Source organism: Felis catus, chromosome A1 (genome assembly GCF_018350175.1).
Source record: "Felis catus isolate Fca126 chromosome A1, F.catus_Fca126_mat1.0, whole genome shotgun sequence".
Classification (NCBI taxonomy): domain Eukaryota; kingdom Metazoa; phylum Chordata; class Mammalia; order Carnivora; family Felidae; genus Felis; species Felis catus.
The window spans coordinates 48,566,731-48,587,391 of NC_058368.1; the positions used below are offsets into that span (position 1 = coordinate 48,566,731).

Here is a 20,661-nt window from a genome sequence, read left to right on the forward strand (position 1 = left end):
ACCCTTTTTACTTCTTGATCAGTGGCAAAGTAGTATTGATGCCACCTCTGAAATCTTTCTCTACACCACTCATGTTATCTCCACCGCTGCAGCCTTGTATCGGGTCATCACCTCTTCCTGACTATTGAATACCCTCTGCTTCCCGGCTGCCAGCAATTTCCTTTCCAACTTATATATACATCAGCAATGAATTACATTGCTATAAAACACATAAGGTTGATGTTTTTTCCCCATTTTATATATATATTCCCTACTACATATATTTATATTTATATTATATATATGTATGGGAGAAATAATAAAACATTAAAATACATAAATTCTATATACGACTATAACATACAATTAATATATATATACATCAATACATATTTACATTTATATATATAATTTTTAAAAGTGTTCCTATTGCTTACGGCAGCTGTTCTCAATTTTTTTCTGTTATATCGGAGCTGGAGGATATTTATCCAAGGGAAATACTGGGCTGCTGCTGAGTTAGGATTCCCACTGTGTGTGTGTGTGTGTGTGTGTGTGTGTGTGTGTGTGTGTGTGTGTGTGTGTGTGTGTGGGGGGGGGCGGGGGAAGATAGGGAAGGGTAGCAGTGGCCAAGAAATATGGATCAAAACTGACGAAGGATCAGAATACAAAGCCTATCTTCCAGAGATTCTAAAGCATATCCTAGATAACAACTATAAATAATGAAAATTTATCCTGGCCAAACTAAGTTGAATATATGAAAATAGAGAAGTAGAAAAAAGAGTCAAAAGCCAGCAGACTGGGTTCTAACCTCTCTCAAATCCCTTCAACAACATACAACCACTTGAATCTTTCACATTCCCTTGTACACATTAGGGCATACCCACACTTGGTTTACCTTGGGAGGAATACCCCTTTCCTCCTTATTTGGTGGCAGAATTCCTACTCATCCTTCAAATCCTCATCCAAACATGGGTCTGTGAAGACTCAGAGACAGAGGTGTCTCTACTATATTAATCAGCTCGTGCTACTATACCAAATACCATACACTGGGTGGGATAAACAACAGAAATTGGTTTCTCACAATTTTGCAGGCTGAGAAGTCCAAGATTAAGGTGCTGGTCTATTTAGTTCCTGGTGACACCTCTCTTCTCTACTTGCAGATGGCATCTTCTTGCTGTGTTGTCACCTGAGGAGAGAAATCTCTCACGTCTCTTCTACTAAGGGCACTAATCTCAACATCAGGGTTCCAGCCTCATGATCTAATTACCTCCTAATGGCCCCACCTGCAAATACTGTCACACTGGGGGGTTAAGGTTTCAACACATGAATTCTAAGGAGAGACAACTCACTCCCCTTGCCAAACTGAAGGAGTCATTTCCTCTACTGTGTTTGCTAGATTATAAATTCCTCCTCAGGGCTGAGCCCTATGTATTAGTTACCTTTGTATCCCCCAGACCCCAGCATATTGCTTGCCACCAAGCACATCTATAAAAAACACTCTGCATTTGAGGAATGGAAGCCTTTGCAACTGGTCTCAGTTAATTAACATACACCATTCTCAAAATCCTCCTCAAGGGCGACCGTCCAATCTTTTTCCTTTTAATGCCACATATAAACACACACACAGAAAACATACTTATGTCTACCTGTTGGTAGACAATGTGCAAATGTGCATCTTCACTTATCCACTTTTTGTTCTCATTGTATAGACACCTACTTGTAGTTTCAGATCTCATTGAATCAAAACTTTATAATTCCATAGTGCTTAGTTAGGATCAGCAAATCCTTGTTGCTGATTGACCTTCTGATGCTGGTACCTCAAGCAGAGTTCCTAGGTCATTAATCTGATATACACTGGGTGCAATTTTGTGTCACATTAGGTCGGTCCATCTTCCATTGGCCATGCCTTATTTCCCATGTAGGACCGTGAGAGAACACAGAAGGTAGAATTCAATGATGAGGATTTAAACCCACAGACCAGCATTTCCAGCTTGTGTGATTTCTTATCTGTAAAATAGATATAACACATCTACCTCCCAAGTATTTTTTTTAATTGATTAAATGAGAAGTCACTGAAGAATGTGCTTTATACACCATAAGCACTACACAGTATTTTTTTAACCATAATATATCTTTGTACAATAATGATAGTTTAGATCTCAGTTGTACTAAACTTCTTGATGACCTTAGGTCCAACATGACTAAGTTGCTCTAACAGTTCTGATTTCCTTGAATCAATGTCACCGGGGATCTGAGTGGGCTTCCTCAAGTCACTCTGGACAGACTAAGGAAGCTCATTAGCATCTATACGTTTCCAGGTTGAAGGGGTCAACTTCTGTGAGTTCTAACATGCCAACGGACTACACACAGGAGCATCCTAGTGCCAGCACCTCCCCATGTCCACAACCACTTCAACTCCCCAAGAGGTACCAGACTGTTGGGACAACTTGGCCACTAGCCTATAAAAATGTGGAAACACTCTAGAAACATTAGCCAATAAAGCACATACTGGCAGCTGAATCAAATATTTAGGATCTTAGATGTATCCAAATAAACTGTTTGTGTGTTCTAACAAATGTTTAATTTGGAAAGCATTTCCCAGTACAGATGCTGTCAAAAGTACCCATTTTCAGTGGGCTACATCAAGGGCTGGAAGTAGCAGAAGGGCAGAGAATGTTTTTTAAACAATATTATATAAGCTGCAAAAAAAAAAAATTGTTAATATCAACTGGGAGGGTACCCTTAAAAAAACAAAAGAATTGTTAGGGGTTTTCAAAGTTAAATTTATACCGACTGCAAATGGTAAAATATTATAAACATAAATACCACAAAATGAGAAAGTTATCAGGACTTGGCAAGGGATAAAAAAAACTGGGCTATTTTAAGAAATATGTTAATATATCAATAAAAATAGATGCCAAAAAAAAAAAAAGATGCAGTCAAGCAAGGAGTCAAGAAGTTAGACATTATAAATTAAACCCTTCACTTGCCAGAATCTTTTAATAAGTAATCAACTGCAAACACATTTAAGAGTTTTATACTGAAGTTAATAATTTGGGGGAGAGACATAATGAAATCCAAATACATGCACTTCCTTAATAAAATAAACTGAGACCAAACGCCAGCCCGAGCCTCTGATAAGCTGCCAGCATCTAATGCAGGCACAATTATATACTCTAACAGACAAGAGAACTATTGACCCCTGTTCTTAGGCAACGATGTAATGCATATATAATTTATCTGGGCTACATCACCCTTTTCCAGTTTAGTTCCACCTCCGTGAAGATATCCCTCAAGACAAGAAAAGTTACTAAATTGTAAGGAGGAAGCTGGTTTCTTTAAGGCCATGTTTTAAGAAATGCATGGTGAATATTTCTCCTGAGGCTCAAACAAGAAAACTCCTTAATTAACTGTGGCTAGACAGGTTTCATTACCACCATTTTTCCAGCAGATCTTGTGTATAACTACTGATGCTAATGAAAATACTGCATTCATGATAGTAATAGGAACTATGAAAACACAGAGCTAAAAGATTTTTTTTTTTACCTGAATTGACAGAGATTTTAAAAGTTTTTGTTTGTTTGCCAGTTTGTTTTCCACTCACAAATTAACTGGTTGCACAATTACACTGGCTAAACAATCCCATTTCTCATATTACACAATCAATGAAGGTTTACCAAATCAAAGAGAATGGTACAAAAGACTCTCAGGAAAATAAATGCTAAGTTATAATGGCAAAGAAAACCTTAAAATGCTGGAATACTTTGGAAAAAAGAAGGAAAGAAAAGTTAATATGCATGAGTATACAAAATCACAGCCACCTGTTAAAGATAACATAATTATTGCATGAGAATTTTAAGCCTGTTCAAACATTGTGAGTTTTCAGCATATCAGGATAAGGAATGCTGACAATAAATGAAACTTCTCCCATTATCCTGACACATTTTCACTGTGAATGTTCCACTAAAGAATCATGGAATGTCTTTAAAATAGTCTTCAAATTCTGACTCCCTATAATTAATCCAATCAATAAAATTAGCAGTGCAATTGATTAATAATAATCACTTAGAACACGTAGTTCCTCAGACACAGATAATCAGTCTTTGACACCTGTAACTGACAATTTCCTTAAGATTCTACTGCCGTCTCAAAAGAAGTATAGCACCAATAGCATTTAAACATAACATAATACACTGGACGTCAAGGTTAATTTGGAGATACTTGTAAACTTTATAAATTTCAGTTTACTTTTATCATCTTGTATGTCTCAGATGGAATCCACAGTAATCACAGCTACGGTAGAGCAACTTCAAACATAAATGAAACCAGTAACTGGTAGATCGATCCAAGGTAACAGACTCCTGGCTAAAATCCTGCCCTAGTGTGACCCACCACTGCCCTTCTGCACCCTAAAGACTTAATGAATCACCAGGAGGACACTGACGAGTGTGTATGTTTTGCCCATGTGACAAGTGGATTTATATCAGTACCAAAAAAGAATTATTCCCCTTGTGTGAGATAAACACAGTGAAGTAAAGAGTATGTTTCCACAAGGCACTGGACACAATGAATTCATGCATGGATTTTACAAATACTACATCTTTTTAAACGAAAACATCAAGAACAACAGAAAATCTGGATGCCCAGTGAGAGATCACTTAAAATGATATACACTTTATAGGAAGGTGCTTCTGTGTTGGCAACAGGAAGAGAGATGGAAAGATATACCAAAAAGAGAAATGGAAAGCCTGTTTACTATTTCCATATATGGTTTGCTCCAGAAAATATGTCAAATGGCCTTGTTATTTAACATAGAAGATGTTCCTACTGGCCCAGAAGTACAACCTTAAATATTTAAAATAATGATCCTATGGAAAAAATTTCAGTTCTTTATTATGTTAAAATCTATGCAACAGGGCTCATGTGTGTAAAGAGGGAAGCCACAGTAGGAAATAAAATATCACAAAGCTCCCTGAGGAGTAGCTTCATGACACTCAGCCGAAAGGTGCAGAAATAGTTTGCATGCCTTTGTAAGGTGGTTTTATCCCTGAGTGCTCCTTTGAAAGGGCATCATTGTCCGCATATGGCCAAAAAGGGGGAGGACACTTTGATACAGCTTGACAATTCAGCCAAGCCCTTTCCTCCTCCACTTCCCCAGAATAAGCCCCATGCCACGGCTAACCTTGAATGATAGCAAAATGGAACCGACAATAACTAATTCTCAAAATGTAAAAACCAGGGGGCACCTGGATGGCTCAGCCCGTTGAGGGTCCGACTCTTGATTTCGGCTGAGGTCACGATCCCAGGGTTGTGGGATTAAGCCCTTCATCGGGCTCTGCACTGAGTGTGGAGCCTGCTTAAGATTCTCTCTTCCTCTTCCCCTCTCCCCTGCTCACTCTCTCACTCTCTCACTTGCTCTAGCTCTCACTCTCCCCATCTCGAAAAAACAAAAATAAGCAAAAAGTAAAATCCAAGTGAAAACAGATAGGTCCCAACTATAAGAAAGAAGGGAAGAAAGATTAACCAATACTGAATCCTAGCAAATAGAATATCTACTAACAGGACAAGAGGAAATAAAATGTATAAACCTATCACAGGATAAATGGAAGTAAAGAAGGAGAAAATGAAAAGAGAGGAAAGAAAGGAAACAAGCATGCAAAGGAGAAAAAAAAAGCTCTCATTCCTAAAGAACACACAACCTAAAAACAAAAAGCTTCACATGGTGGGAGAACTTCAAAAAATGATTACTAGTGGGAAAGGACTCAAAGATGAAATGACAAAACAATAGAAAAAATTTTTAAAGGTGTTGCAGAGTGATCCAAATGTACTGAAGACCAAAAAATTATCAATTTAGTACCAATAAATAGAAGAAAAACAGCAATGGGATAAGGAAACATGTTTAAAAATGAGGAGATATAGCTAAAAAAAATTAAATACTGATGTAGAAAAAAAAGGTTTAATTAATCCAGTGAACACAAAGGAAGACAAATACATTTTTCTTAATGGAGAAAACAGAAGAGGCATAAAGAACAAACTGAAAAATGCTGATCCTGTAAAAAGGACCCAAAAGCTGGCTAGAAAAAATATTTCAAATAATAGTAGTATGAATTTTCCCTAACATGAAGGAAGAACAGATTGAAATAACAGACAGTGTTCCAGGAAAAATTGATACAGAACGATCCAAAAGAAGTTACGTCCTTAGGTCACTGAACTTCAAGCTGAAGAAAAAAAAAAACTCTGCAGGTGTTCAGGCAGAAACAAGCAGTTTACTAACAAGGGGGAAATCAGACCAGTCTTCTTGTTCTGTAAGGAATACTCAATGCCAGAAGACAAAGAAGTAATCTATAGATATCTGAGGAGAACCTGAGAATTTTACAACAAAGCACAATATCTTTAAAATATAAAAGAAACAGATATTTAGACAAGCAACAGGTCAAGGAATACAGCATCCATGAGTCCTTGACAAAATATTCAATGGAATCTAGCCAAACATAATCATTAATATAGAAGTTGTGGCAAAAAGACTACTTTGGTACTAAGTTACCAGAAACTTCTGAAGAAAAGTACGATCCAATTGTTTTATTAAATCAATCTGATCTTAGAGTATAAAAGTAGTCAATTAATATGCTCAAGTATAAAATATCTTAGGGAATGCAGGATATGATATTTTCTGAAAATCACTTGACAATGAAATCTAGTTGACCAGGAGATAAATTATAAGAAATAGCTCAATGAAAAGCCATGGAAAAGAACCAGGATGTACATCAAACCAATTTAAATCTTTAGCTACTTTATTACTCAATGAACTTTAAGAACACAGTGCAGGTCTTCTCCTCCAGAGGACCAGGTAGAGAGTTCTACATAACCAATAAATTTGCTAACTGTTCGGTCATTCAGTAAAAGAAAACCTTGAAACTCAAGAACTGAATTTTCTATTGGAAATTCACTGTATGCCCATTAAAAAAAATTAGTTCTTCCATTAGTGAAACAAGTATTTTCATCCAAAAATCTAAAATTCGAATCAACTACCTATTTAGTATGTAATACAAAAATAACCTTGTAACTCCAGAAGTTCCTTTATCCTAATAAAAATGTATACAGAAAATTTAAAAAGATAAAAGTTTATTTTTCACCCTCAATTTTTCGTTAATATTTGAAATCTGGCAAGTATAAATACAATATATCTAAAATTTATTTTCATTAAACTGGATAGCAATATGCAAAAGAAAGAAACTGGATGACTTTCTTATACCCTACACAAAAATAAATGCAGATGGGTTAAACACCTAAATGTGAGACCTGAAACTGTAAAAATCCTAGAGAACATAGGCAGTAACCTCTTTGACACAGACCGTAGCAACTTTTTTCTAGATGTGGGAGGCAAGGGAAACAAAAGCAAAAATAAATCATTGGGACTATATCAAAATAAAAAGCTTCTGCACAGTGAAGGAAACAACAAAACTAAAAGGCAACTACGGAATGGGAGAACATACTTGCAAATGACATATCCAACAAATGGTTAGTATCCACATAAATTTAGCAAAGTCACAGAATATAAAATCAATGCACAGAAATCTGCCGCATTTCTATACACCAATAACAAAGCAGCAGAAAAAAGAAATCAAGGAATCAATCCCATCTGCAATTGCACCAAAAACAATCAGACAACTAGAAATAAACTTAACCAAAGAGGTAAAAGATCTATACGCTGAAAACAATAGAATACTTATGAAAGAAACTGAAGAGCACACACACAAAGAAATGGAAAAGCATCCATGCTCGTGGATTGGAAGAACAAACATTGTTAAAATGACTATACTACCCAAAACAAGCTACACGTTTAATAAAATCCACATTAAAATACCACCAGCATTTTTACACAGCTAGAATAAGCAATCGTAAAATTTGTATGGAACCAAAAAAGACCCCCAAAAGCCAAAGCAATCCTGAAAAAGGAAAAAAAAAAACAAACAAAAAACAAAAAAAAACCCAAAACCTGGAAGCATCACAGTTCTGGACACTGAGCTGTATTACAATGCTGTAGTCATCAAGACAGTATGGTACTGGTGCAACAACAGACACATAGATCAATGGAACAGAACAGAAAACTCAGAAATGGACACACAAATCTATGGCCAACTAATCTTTGACAAAGCAGAAAAGAATATCCAATGGAAAACAGTCTCTTCAACAACTGGTGTTGGGAAAACTGGGCAGCAACACACAGAAGAATTAAAGTGAATCACTTTCTTGCACTATACACAAAAATAAATTCAAAATGGATGAAAGACCTAAATGTGAGACAGGAAACCATCAAAATCCTAGGGGAGAACATAAGCTGCACCCTCTTTGACCTTGGCCACGGCAACTAATACACAAACATACACACACAATAGAATATTACTCAGTCATCAAACAAAATGAAATCTTGCCATTTGCAACGGCATGGATGGAGCTAAAAGAATGTATTATGCTAAGTGAAATCAGTCAGAGAAAGACAAATACCATATGATTTCACTCATGTAGAATTTAAGAAAACAGATTAACGTTTGGGAGGGGGAAAAAAGAGAGAGGGAAACAAACCATAAGAGACTCTTAAAGATAGAGAACAAACTGAGGATTGATGGAGGGAGGTGAATGGTAGATGGGCTAAATGGGTGATGGGTATTAAAGAGGACACTTGTTATGTTGAGCACTGGGTGTTACACGTAAGTGATGAATCACTGAATTCTACTCCTGAAACCAATATTGCACTGTATGTTAACTAACTAGAATTTAAATAAAAGTTAGAAAAGAAAAAAAAAAGGTTAGTATCCAAAATACATAAAGAAAATAAACTCTATGCCCCCCCCAAAAACCAAATAATCCAATTAAAAAATGGATATAAAACATAAACAGACATTTCTCTGAAGAAGACATCCAGATGGCCAACACACACATGAAAAGATGTTTATCATCACTTATCATCAGGGAAATGCAAATCAAAACTACATCTGTCAGAATGGCTAAAATCAACAACACAAGAAACAACAGGTTTTGGCAAGGATGTGGAGAAAAAGGAACACTTGTGCACTGTTGGTGGGAATGCAAACTGGTGCAGCCACTGTATAAAACAGTTTGTAGGTTCCTCAAGAAATTAAAAATGGAACTACGCTGTGATACAGCAATCATAGCACTTGGTATTTACTGAAAGAATACCAAAACACAAATTCAAAGGGATACATGCACCCGATGTTTATAGCAGACATTATTTACAATAGCCAAGATACAGAAACAGCCCAAGTGTCTATCAATTGATAAATGGATAAAGAAGATGTAGCATAAATATACAATGGAATATTACTCAGTCATAAAAAAGAATGAAATCTTACTCTGACAGCTTCGAGCCTATCAATATAGCCCCAACTTCCTAAGTTTCCATCCTGGAACTCTCTCCTGAGCAACAGGCTCAAATACATCTGCTGGAAAATCCCCTTGGGTATCTCCTAGGAAATTCCAATCTCATGGGTTAAAAAGATCTCATTGTATTTTGCAAACTTGGTCTTCCTAGTAGCACCACCCCACCGCCTCCAGTGGCCCATGCTGCACTTTTATATCATTTCTTACGGCCTTATTTTCTTCAACACCATATATACTGAATAACTAAATCTTCATGACTTTATCTCCTAAATTTCCTTCAAGTCCATCCAGTTTCTCCATCCCCACAGACAAGCCTAGACCAACTTCAAGATGGCATCATCATTAGCCCTTATCTCGTGGTCTTCCCTTATTTCTCACTCCAACCCATTGATCATACCCTCAGGAGTTCATTAAAATGCAAATCTGATCATGCCAATTTCTTCCGTAAACCTCTTCAAAAGTTCTTCTCTGTTTTCACAGTAAATGAGTTGAACCACATGCTTTATTTTCATTGGGAAGTCTTCACAATAATTACCCGAGTAAATCTAGGTCGAGTGCCCCTGCTCTGTGCTGTCACAGAACCACATACTTCTCTGACCAACAAAGCTCTTCTCACTCTGTATTGATAAATGCCTTTGTGTTGGTCCGCATTTACTACTAAACTCGGTGCCATCACATCCTATTCTCACCATATTCGCTGCTGGAAGACAAGAAAAACTGGCACTGTGCACGGCACACAGTGAATCATTAAAAAAAAAAAAAAAAAAGTTTACGGATAGGACTGTTTAGAAAAGCTCTTTCACAGCATACCCATACGGTGTTAAGCTTATCCCCCCTAAAGCAGCAAGGATGAAAACTGTTTCAGAGAGTATCAATATATTTTAGAAAAATAAATAAATTCCACAGGTACGAACTTAGAAGCATGCCTATCACTTCAAGCCTGGTAAACGATCGTTTCAAGGAAACAGTGGCTCAAGGTAGAAAATGGAGCTTCACACATTCTATCACCTTTCACACCCATTCACCAATAGCCCTCAAGTCTTCCAATGAAACAGAACTTCGCTCTATCTCCATCTCAGGTGTGACCACTCCAAGCCAAGCCACCACCATCTCATGCTGCCCTACAATGGCCTCACTGACTCGTTTTTTGCAACTTTCGAATTCATTTCCCATACAGAAGCCCATGTTATTTTTTCACAACTCTTGACCATGTGAATTTCCTGCTTGCAATCTTTCAAAGAATCTGCGGGCATTTAAAGTGAAATTGAATCACATCCTTATAACGCTACAAGTAACTAAGTGGTTGGAGTATGTATATTAAATTCCAACAAAAGAGGCATTCGGGCAAAATGGGTTATAAAAAAAAGAAAGAAAGATCACTACGTAATGAGACATAGGGTCAGTTTTCTAGGAATATTACAATTCTAAATGAGTATTCACACCTACTTAACATAGTTCAAAATACATGAAGCCAAAATAAACAGAAATAACAAGAAACTGACAGAGCCATGATTTTAATTAGAGATTTCAACTGAATCTTTCACTCATGGATAGATTAGCCAAGCAAAAATCAGTAAGGTCAGAGAGATTTTGAGCAAAATAATTAAAAAGCTTTATTTACTGGACAAACATAAAATGATGTACCCAACAATAAGAAAACATACATTCTTTTCAAACACATACAAAGCATTTACAAAAAACTGTTCTTGAATGAGGCCATATAGCAAGACCATACAGAATTATGATCAAGTAAACAACATGCTATAAATACAACACAATGAAGTAACACTAAAAAATAACTATGAAACTAGTAACTAAAAAATAACTATGAGTACATTTAGAAATTCAAACTTCTAAATAATTCATGATTCTAGAAGAAATTAGAATGGAATACAGAAAATAAATAGGACCAAATGATATAATGAAATTATACACTGAAATGTCTCAAGTATAAAAATGTTGAAAATTAATTAGCTCAGCAACTAAATCTGTAAGACAAGAATGTGAGAATAAACACAAAGAAATTTTAAGAAAAATAAAAACAAATAAAAAATTAACAAACTGTAGAACAAAAAACACAATAGAAAGAAACAGCAAAATAAAAAGGAGCTCTTTAAAAAGCTGATAAATTCCTGGCAAGACTTATCAAAGGAAATAAAAAAAGAAGAAAAGTAAAAATAATCATTGTGAAATAAATAAAATGAAAAGGGAGATAAAAGTACAGAAACATGATTAAAAATATAATAGGGAGTGCCTGGGTGGTTCAGTAGATTGAGCATCCGATCTCAGCTCAGGTCATGATCTTGCAGTTTGTGAGTTCAAGCCCCAAACGGGGCTTGTTGCTGTCAACACAGGGCCCCCTTTAGATTCTCTGTTCCCCGCCCCCTGCCCCTACCCTGTTCATGCTCTCTCGAAAATAAATAAAACTTTAGTATTATTAGCAATATATATATGGGGCGCCTGGGTGGCTCAGTTGGTTAAGCATCTGACTTCGGCTCAGGTTATAATCTCACGGTTCTTGAGTTCAAGCCCTGCATCCGGCTCTGTGCTGACAGTTCAGAGCCTGGAGCCTGCTTTGGGTTCTACGACTTCCTTTCTCTCTGCCCCTCCCCTGCTCATACTCTCAAAACAAGCAAACATTAAAAAAAAATTTGTGTGTGTGTGTGTGTGTGTGTGTGTGTGTGTGTATAATTAATGGACAACTGTGAACATCCTTGTTAGGGGCTTAGTTGTGTCCCCCCAAAATTCTCACAGTGAAGTCACAGTACCTCACAATGTGACTGTATTTGGAGACAGAACCTTTAAAGAGGTAATTAATGTAAAATGAGGTAAAATGGGTGAGTCCTAAGGCAACAAGACTGATGTCCTTAGGAGACATCAGGACAGAGAAGTATATAAAGGAAAGATCCAATGAATAGTCCAGGGAGAAGGCGGCCAAGTATGAGTCAAGAAAAAAGGCCTCAGGAGAAATCAACTCCATCACACCTTATATGGGACTTCTAGCCCCCAGAGAAGAAAACACATTTCTGTTAAGGCCACTCAGTCTGTGCTATTTTGTTATGGCAGCTGTGGAAATCTAACAGGATCTTTACACCAATAAATTGGAGAAAAGAGAACTTTCATGTACTGTCAGTGGGCCTTTGAGTTGGTACTGCCACCATGGAAAACAGTATGGAGGTTCCTCAAAAAATTAAAAATAGAAATACAATATGATGCATTAATTCCACTACTGAGTATGTACCCAATGAAAATGAAAACATTAATTCGAAAAGATGTATGCTAACCCCTGTGTTTACTGCAGCATTATTTACAATAGCCAAGATATGCAAGCAACCTAAGTGTCCATTGATAGATGAATGGATACGATGTGGTATACGTACAAAATGGAAAATTGTGCTGTCATAAAAAGGAGGAGATCCTGCCATTTGAGACAACATGAATGGACCTAGAGGGTACTACACTAAGTGAAATAATTCAGACTGAGAAAGATCCTATGACTTCACTCACATGCAGGGATAAAAAGAATAAACAGAAAGCAGAATTAGACCTATAAATGTAGAGAACAAACTGATGGTTGCCAGAAGCAGGGAGGTGACAGGATGGGCAAAATGGGTGAAGGGGAGAGGGAGATACTGGCTTCCAGTTATGGAATAAGTCACAGGAATAAAAGACACAGCACAAGGAATACAGTCCATGATACTGCAACAGTAATATACAGGGCCTGCACTTGTCGTGAGCATAACAATAACGTACTGAGTTATTGAATCACTATGTTGTACACCTCAACCTAATGTCACTTTGTGTGTCAACGACACTTTTTCTAAAAAAAAAAAAAAAAAGTAACAAAATAAATATCAAAAAGGTGGAAAGAATAGAAATTCCTACTGCTAGAGAAGCGATAAAGTATAGTACATATTTTTTCTTTTTTTTTTTTTTTTGAAGTAAAAAGAATCACTTTACTCAAATTTGAAGCTTTCATGGTTTTTTCTTAAAATCTGGTGAAACTAATAAAACCTAGTGTTTTGGGTGTACATGTAAGAATATATACATATATATATATATATGTATATATACATATATATATATATATTCTTACCGCATATATATGTAATATACAGCATATACACATTTTTGTAGGGATTTATAAATCCTGGAGGAAGAAGAAATTAAAATTTTCTCAAGGTATAAAGCGAAATTATTTTGGACCCTTGGAAAACTGTGTAACAAGGCTGCTGCCGAAGTCTCCATCACAGTTATTATTTCTCCTCAATCCAGGAATACCGAAGGTAGACCCAGGAAAGGAGGGAAGAAAGGCACCAGCTAGTCTTCCTTTTCCCTTCCTTGGTGGGCAATCAACCATCTCTACTTGCTACACTTTTTACAGTTGCCTTCCAAACCCAGGATGTGGGCCTATCAAAATACATGTAATGCCCCTGGTATAGGCATGACCTAGAAATGTGCAAAACTCTTCAACTGACAATGCTTCTGTATCATTCATATTAGAAAGAGAGCCAGGGATGAAGATAATTCCCAGACTTTTGCCTTTTAGCTTCTTATAAGCCAGGTTTGGAAGGTGTGGTTGACTAAGGAAAAGACTGATGTCTTCGGTTTGCAAGCTTAAGATAAAATTCTTTTCAGCTGTGGAAATCAGTAATCTCACCAGTATGCATGCATGACTATCGAAACCAAAAATTTTGCATAGCATAAGCAAATCACAAAAGAACATAAATAGTACGTCACTACTTACACGCTGTTCCAAAACAAACAAAAGTAAACACTATATAGCTCATCGACATATACTTAATAATTGATAAAAAGCAAAGAAATTATAGTACAAAATTCAGGATCATGTTCATGTCTAAGACTAAAACGAGTCTTTAAACATAGGGAACATTCTATTTCTCAAGTTGGGTTTCTCTTCGTTACATGTCTTATAAAATATATCGATTACGTATATTCTTTTATATCTATCAAATAATAACTTCAAGAAAGTATCTACCCTTACTTTTTCAACTAGAAAAAATTCTAAGTGATAAGAATTTTCAAAATCACTGATTATGAAAAAAATTGACACAGTTGGCTAGAATTTGCTTTATTAAGACTATATAGTCATCCTATAACACAAGCAATGGTTTTAACACAAGAATTGAAACTTACTGAAAGCATAAGTAGAGGGTAGAAGAGAAATCCTCAGAACACTCAACTAACCAAACTAAAAGAAAAAAAGGTGCATTATCCAACAAATGGGCTATGTTGCTAGCTGCCTCAAGATAAAAGTATTGAGCTATCACAAATGCAGAGATTAATAATCATAAATATATTTAGTACAGAGGAGTAATATTTTTGTATTTTTATATTTAACCATAGCCTAAGCAGTGAATTCAGAATATCTCTACCATAACATCAGTGTGATTATGAAAATCCTTCTCTTGCCATTTTCCAGTCTGTAAACCAGACCTTTTCCTCGGCCACCACTGACTAGAGACATGTTTCAGGTTTCGTGTGACCCATTTCTCAATTTTTCAGGATCCCCTCTGTCTTTCTCTTCCATCACACATGATCACAACTCTAACTCTTCAAAGAAGGAAAAAAGTATCAGAGAAATCCATTCTCATGTTCCGTCTCACATTCTTTCTTCGGTTTTCATGCACCCTCCACCCACCCGTTTATTTAGACGTTCACTAAAAAGATATGTACCTGGCACCTTTGGCTTTAAAATTCAGAAACGGGCAAAAGTACTTGCTTCAACTGGATTTTTGAACCTGTGAATTGCAAATAACCATGTTCCCTTTCTGCCTTTCTTTCCCCCAAACCTCCCAGTCCATAATGGGCTGGGTAACCTTGAGCAAGTAACTTCATTTTTACTGATCTTTTTCCTCCTCTGCGTTATCCAGTTGAATGAGATAATTCTTATAGTACTGTCCAACTCCAAATTTCTACATTTCCAAGATATATGTTTGAGATTTTCAGCATTATTTAAGAAGAAAAGCTAAAAGGAAGCTGCTGTTGATGCCAACAATATTATCATCTCCTTGAAGTACAGCCATGCCACCCGGGACTACTTAACAAGACTGAGATGACAGAAGAAGAATGACAATGAGCTAGCCCACTGGTCCCACCTCCCACCTGGTCTTGCTCTCACCCAGCCAACATTATTTCAATGTGGAAAGAGCAACTGCTGGGGCTCTAGCTGTACCTCGATTCGACAGTTAAAGGCAAAGTATGGTTGAGATTCAATTTCTCACCCATAAAGCATTAGAGACTTTTCCACTATAATTAAATTCCTGCGTTACAACCACGTGCATGGTTTCCGGCAGAACAAAAAACAAACAGCTTTTGTATAATTGATTAGAACCGGGGAAAAGGAGTTTGTCTCCCTCTTAGCCGCAACAGAAATCTCATAGCCTTTTCTGCCTCTGCCTCCCCTGGATTATGTGCGCCCAACTGGCCAGCAGTGGGCTGCACAAGTGCCAAAGTGCATGCCAGCTCCACCTGCAAATATCTGACTGATACCCCAATTTTCTTCAAACTCTGTGCAGAGAGAGGAGAGGTAAGGTGGGGCTGTGGTAATTATCCAGTTAGACAAGTGAGCATTTAAGATGCATTCAAGTCCTGGTGTGGAACCAGAACTTAGAAATGTAAATCTATCATTTAATTGCCTAAAAGAAAAAAAAAAAGTGTTGCTTCCCTTCCTGTACCTGCAATCAGTCTCTTTTCTTCCCAAGCAGACAGCTTCACAAGGACCATCTCTACAATCATCTCCCTACTGGGGCCGTTCACTTTAAGCGGCACTTTTAGAAATGATGTACAAATAAATGTTACAATACAGAGTTTAGACTGATGCAGCCTTCCTACTAACTGCTGCGCAACCTTCCGTAAGTCCCTCAGCATTTCAGAGACAGATAAACGCTGTCACAGTCACCAATAACAAATCTGACCAGCAGCCACACTCCCACCTCTTTCTACCACTTTCTCCATCTTAGGATGAGGGTATGATGGGGAAGAGAGGAATTTCCAAGCACAAATATGATACATTCTACAGGTAACATTTTCTGTCCTTCCTATCTATAGTTTGGCAACATTAATCCCCAGAAGTGGTCGCCACTGGAAAAAACAGAGGCTACAATGGAAATAACCAGGTAAAATATCTTCATTCATAGGATCCTGATGTTTAAGAAATAGGAATTACATTTGCAATTCAGTGTAAAAGTAATCGAATGATTAAATTAAAATTTTTAAGTTAAAACTCAGAAAAATCTAGCAAGCGTCTACCCATAAACTAGAATCAATCTCTCCCTCCTTCCCTCTCTCTCTCTCACTCACACACACACACAAACACACACACACACACTCATACACACACACACACACACACACACGGCATACATGTGTAAATATAAACTGGTCTATCCCCACAAGTAACTGAACTTTTTTCAGCAATCTAATCGTTCTTATTCTGTTTAGAATTCTACTTCTGAATTCGCTCAAAGTCGCAAAATAGAGTCAGAGCCTTTCTGGGGTTATAGATGAAGTTCTAGGAATTTAAGGCAGGTCGTTTTCAAAAGCTTTTCTTTTTCTCTCTGAATCCAATCAGAGGCTAGTTCTCTACTTTCACTCACTTCATCAACTGCTCCTTTATTGTACAGGATTTGCTAGTCCTGTGCTGGGGCTCAACACAGACCTCCAGGAAATCTCACCAGGATATGAGAGGTGACAGGTGGGATGGAAACCACTTGCCAGGCCAGCTCTGTGCCGGAGAAGCTGCCTGGGGCATCACCAGCTTGCCTGTACTTCGGAAATGGCAGGCTGCAGCCCTTTGCCCTCCAACAACCCACACTGTATCTCCCTCCTGTATTATTAGTGCCTCCTGGTCTGAATTAACGCCCACCTCCGTATTAACCGTCCCCAGACATGGTGACCGCCAGCCACTGCCCCACCCCACCTAGCCTCTAACCTACCGCTGTACAGTGTATTCATTCATACACTGAATACCAACTTTTCATATCACTCACACTCGCAATCTTGCTCCAACCTTCGGTACCTGGATAAGCCCTCGATGTCAACTCACATGTTTCTACCAGGCAGACAAATAAATCAGCCCCCCGCCCTTTTTTTCTTGTGCTATGTTTTATCTTTCCTGCGCTCTCCACTGCAGCTCCCTGCAGCTGAGCCTCAGGGCCCTGGCCTGAGCCCAATCAGTCTATTGCATTACAGACGGACGGTCAAAATCTAGCAGAGTCTCAGCCACTAGTGACACTAACAACTGTGTCAAGGACCACACAAGGCCACAATTGATCCTGCACTCTTTCACCAGATGAGCGAATCTAGAGAACAGTGAGCCCGGGCAGGTGGTTTTACAGAGCAGATGAGCCTTCTCTGTGTGGGCCTTCATCTCCATGACAAGGCTGCATCCCAGGGACAGGGCTTCAGGTCCTCAGACGGAACCAGCAGGATCACAACGAGTGCAGAACTCAAAAGGTGTATGATCTATGATCTCCAGGTGGAGGGCAGGTGAGGAAGGAGACCAGCATGTGAGAAGGGAGAGAAGCAATGGGAGACAGAGGATCTGAATGGCCACAACTTAGCTGAGCTCGACGGGCACTTCCCAGCACTGCCTTCCCCCACGATGCCCCAGCCCCTGGGTTATCAGGACGGCCTGCTGAGACACAGAAGGGAGAAGTGCAGCGGCAGTCACATCCAGTTCACACGCAGAAGGTCAATACCGAGCTCCAGATGCAGGCACAACTCACACACACGGTCGCTGGTGTGCTGCCGCACCTTGCGGGTCCAGGGCAAGTCTGCCCATATTGCCGCAGCTCCCGCAAGATCTCTCCATCAGCTCATCTGATTACCAGGCCATGATGTGTGTAACTCGGGGCGGGGTGCCAGCTTCTCCTCCAGTCTGCAGCATCCCCAAGGTTGGAAGCTTGTCCACAGTGAAGAATCTACGTGGGGTCTGCTCATCCTCCAGTGTGCCCTCACTCTCCTGCTCATCCTTCCTTCCTGCCCTGCAGACTCGAGGTCTATCACCAAATATACAGAAGCAACAGCAACCATATACATCATGCTTAACTAGTGGCTACAACTGGATGAGGTCAAATCCAGATGCTAAATCCCATATTCTGTGCCATTCCCATGGCCTCATTTCCCTGATCAAACCATGACTGATACCGAATTTGGTACCAGAACTAATTCAGGAAAACAAAGCATGCTGAATGTTAACAACCAATGGACTTCCAAATTGGAATCTCTGTGAGTTCTACTTCCATTCGGCTATAAGGTATCCTGACGGACTAAATTATGTATAAGACAAAGAACTGCACTCATTGTAGAGTCAATAATTATTCATGATTTTATTAAACAAAAGTCCCTTTAGAGAAGAGTGAGAAAGTAATTCTTAGCTAACATCAGCTTAGGGGAGGGAAAAGAGGTTACTTTTTTTTTTTAATGTACATATGTTGATAATATAAAATTAACCACATAGATATTACACTTCCATAAATGCTTTTAATGATCAATTGCTATGTTGCTTTAATACTATAACGTTCTCATTAAATCAACACTGCTTAACTAAAATGGTCATGTTTAAAAGATGCTCATATCATTTTTATGATCACTCTTGAAATTTTCTGGTAAAATATATCATATAATGACTTTGATAATGTACTCTAAATAGGATGACATAAAGCTGAGCAGAAGAATGACTATAATCGAGTGTCCAGAGAATGAAAATGTGTGAGCAAGAAGTGAAAGCATGAAAGCAGATGAGGCAAGAGAGAGACAGAGGAGAAGGAAAGAGAAAATTATTTGGACACAAAAATGAGCTTCAACAGATTCTAGCCAAAATATTTAATGACATCACTGAATATCACATTTACCATGAACTGCAAGAAGAAATTGTACAGGGCACTTCTATGCTCAGCCAAAGAAAAGAAAATACACTTCGTATTTACTGTGAATTTTTTTTGAATATAAGATTGTAACTTTTTCTTGGTTGCGCCTATTTCCTCCAGTCAACGTGACACCGTCATTCAAGGCCAAACGTCGCTTCATGTGCGAACCCATCCATGGCCCACATCAACTCTCTGTTTCATGAGATATATTATAGCATTAATCACATCAAATTGTAGTAACTTATTCTGCCTGTCCCTGAGATGACGAAGACTTGAGGTCAGAATCTAAATTTAATTTGAATGTGCAGCCCCGTGTCGAGCAAATAATAAATGCTAAATATAGGTCTGCTGGATTAATCACACTGCAGGATAGGTGTGATGATTAATTTTGTTCAACCTGACTGGGCCACAGGGTGCCCACGTTAAACATGATTTCTAGTGTGTCTGTAAGGGTGTTTCTGGATGAGATCAGCGTTTGAATCGGTGAATTTAGTAAGTAGCCTGCCCTCCCCAATGTGGGTGGGTATCACCCAATCGGTTGAGGACCCAGAGAGACCAAAAAGTGAAGGAAGAGACGAGCCAGTCCTCGCACGCTTAAGCAAAGACATCAGCCTTCAGTCTTTGGACCTGGATTTTTATACCGTTGGCTCCCCTGCTTCTCAGGTCCTTGGACTCAGACTGGAATTGTACGCTGGGTTTCCAGGGTCTCCAGCTTATGGATGGCAGATCATGGGACTTCTCCGTCTCCATAATCACACGAGTCAATTCCTTATAATAAATCATATATATCATCCAGGAGATATACACCTCCTGTTGGTTCTGTTTCTCTGGAGAACCCTGATTAATAGGAGAGGAGGTGTTGGCATTCTATGCATGAACCAACCACCACAGCATATCCAATGTCTTCAGGAATTTTATTTCCTCCAAGAAAAAGCCCAATGTATCTATTCCTTATCAACAGAGAGGAATAATTTGGAAGTCCTCAGTCAAACCCCAAAACCAGAAGCTGACAATATTAAGTAGGACACCCAGTACCCCCCAGGTGTGCTGCTACATCCCAGCAGATCTTCAGTCAAAGGAAAAAATATATACAAATACTGGCCTGAGTAGCAAATTTTCCGAAATACAATTAACATGGCTTAAAATAATAAAAATAGCCATTTTAATGGGCACTTAGTAATTGCCAAGCAATATGCAAACACATTTAACCTTCTCATTTAACCCTCACAAGAATTTTCTCCTTTAGCCTTCACAACCAGTTTGCAGAGAAGGCATGACCATCATCATTTCCACATCACAGACAGGACAATCAAGAATAGAAGCCAGGTGAATCCCTGACACAGCCACAGTGAAAAACCAGGAGGCTTGAGGACACAGCCAAGCTCTTAAA

General features: G+C 38.3%; 1 protein-coding gene across 26 annotated transcripts in view; it reads right to left on the minus strand.

The window, feature by feature from the left end:
* The window catches only part of KLF12 (Kruppel like factor 12), a 442,425-nt gene that overhangs the window by 273,952 nt on the left and 147,812 nt on the right, over positions 1-20,661 (minus strand). For 2 of the 26 annotated variants that reach the window (XM_045054354.1, XM_045054350.1), the window contains exon 3: positions 1,061-1,165. The exons of the other annotated variants lie outside the window; for them this stretch is intronic. The gene's annotated coding sequence lies outside the window, so the exon portion shown is untranslated. The remainder of the gene's footprint in view (positions 1-1,060; positions 1,166-20,661) is intronic. 26 annotated transcript variants of the gene reach the window in all.